This window comes from Echinops telfairi, unplaced genomic scaffold (genome assembly GCF_000313985.2).
Source record: "Echinops telfairi isolate 266 unplaced genomic scaffold, ASM31398v2 ScPeMD7_2;HRSCAF=8, whole genome shotgun sequence".
Classification (NCBI taxonomy): domain Eukaryota; kingdom Metazoa; phylum Chordata; class Mammalia; order Afrosoricida; family Tenrecidae; genus Echinops; species Echinops telfairi.
In genome coordinates, this window is record NW_022103898.1 from 21,516,894 (window position 1) to 21,518,604 (window position 1,711).

A 1,711-nucleotide genomic window follows, 5' to 3' on the forward strand; every position below is an offset into this window, starting at 1 on the left:
AACTTTTGAAGTCATAGAAAGACTCTGAAGAACTTTTAATAAAATTGAAAACTACACTGATGAGTTAAATGCCAAGAAAATCGTGCTCAGGTTTTTGGGTTTTTTTTCCCCTTTCAGGACAACTCACTTGGTCATCTTGTTCCCACAGCTGTGAACACATCTCTCAGGAGCACAATTGGAATCCCGTAGGGATACCCAAACTGCCATTTTGACATGGTGTCAATTGAAGAACACAGGACTCTTTAGGAAAGAGTTATAGAGATCGAAACACTGCCTTCAGAAGTGTGTAGAACCTAGGTAAAGGATATGCCCAGAAACGATAGCTTTGCAGTTTGATATTTTCATTTTTAAAAGTTTCTATGATTTTGCAGCAATATTTTTTTACTGGCCTTCAGATTCCCAGAATAGTTTTTGAAACTTATACAAATAGTCTATTGCAACTCCTAACGACCCTATAGAGGGCTTCGGAGACTATAAATCTTCATAAAAGCAGAAAGCCTCATCTTCCCGCTAAGGAGTGGCTGCTGGGTTTGAACCACTGACCTTGCAGTTAGTAGGTCAGTGCTAACCCACAGCATCATTAGGAGTCCCTTTTTTTGGTGGTGGTGGGGGGATAACATAGCTGTTTTGAATTGTGGAAGCTTTCCCTGAGAGAAATAATGTTATAAATAATACTTATCTTTTTTTAAAAATCTAAACCGACCAGCATCCAGTTAATTTGCCTTATAATGCCCCTATAGGGCAGAGTAGAAGGTTTCTGATGACATAAAGCTTTATAGGAACAGACAACCTCATCCTTCTCCCAAAGAGAAATGAGTGAGTTTGAAGCATCAACCTTGCAATTAGCAGCCCAATGTGAAACGCACTCGGCCACCCAGGTTCCTCACTCACTCACTCAGTGAGTGCTGACTCATAGTCACCCTCTGTGGGGTTCTGAGATGATAATTGTTTATGGGAGTAGAAAGCCCTTTCTCTCTCAGAGCTTCTGGTGGTTTCGAACTGCTGACCATGCAGGTCATAGCCCAACAGGTAACCACCACACCATCAGGGCTTAAACTCTAAGAAACCCCACTAAGACTATTTTGCCCACAAAGCTAGCAAAAAAATGCGGAAAGTACTGGTATAGAGTAAGAGAAAGATTTAATGGTGTTTTGAAATTTTAAGTGGTGTTTAAAATGGTGTTTAAATGGTGTTTGAGGGAAAGTAACTTTCATTAGGAGATGAGAAAGTGTGTAAAATGTCCGGTGGCATCTCCCAAGGGGAATTTTGTGCTCCTCTAAAAGTTCTGAAAAGGAGACCTGAGGGCTCGATGGGTTAAGCTGTGACCTCATGGTTGATGGTTCAAACCTATCAGCTACTCTCCAGGAGAAAGATGAGGCTCTTTGTGTTCTCAAGGATTTTAGTCTCAGAAATACTATATAGAGTGGCTATGAGTTAGAGTTCACTCAGTGGCAGGGGGTAAAATGATAACACTAGAGTAGATTCTCTATCTCTTCCAATACTAAATATTTTTATTATAAAAAATTTTCAAAATGGCAACATAAAACAAACCATGATGACAAGATCTAATTATATTGTCCAAATTAAATTATTTTGTGTTCCAAAATGATTACTTTTGCATATCATGGTTAATTCAGCTATCCAGTGGGGGGGGGGGTCTTCTTCTGTCAGGGGAGACCAGCCCCTAACACATCATACAGGTCCGCTAGGC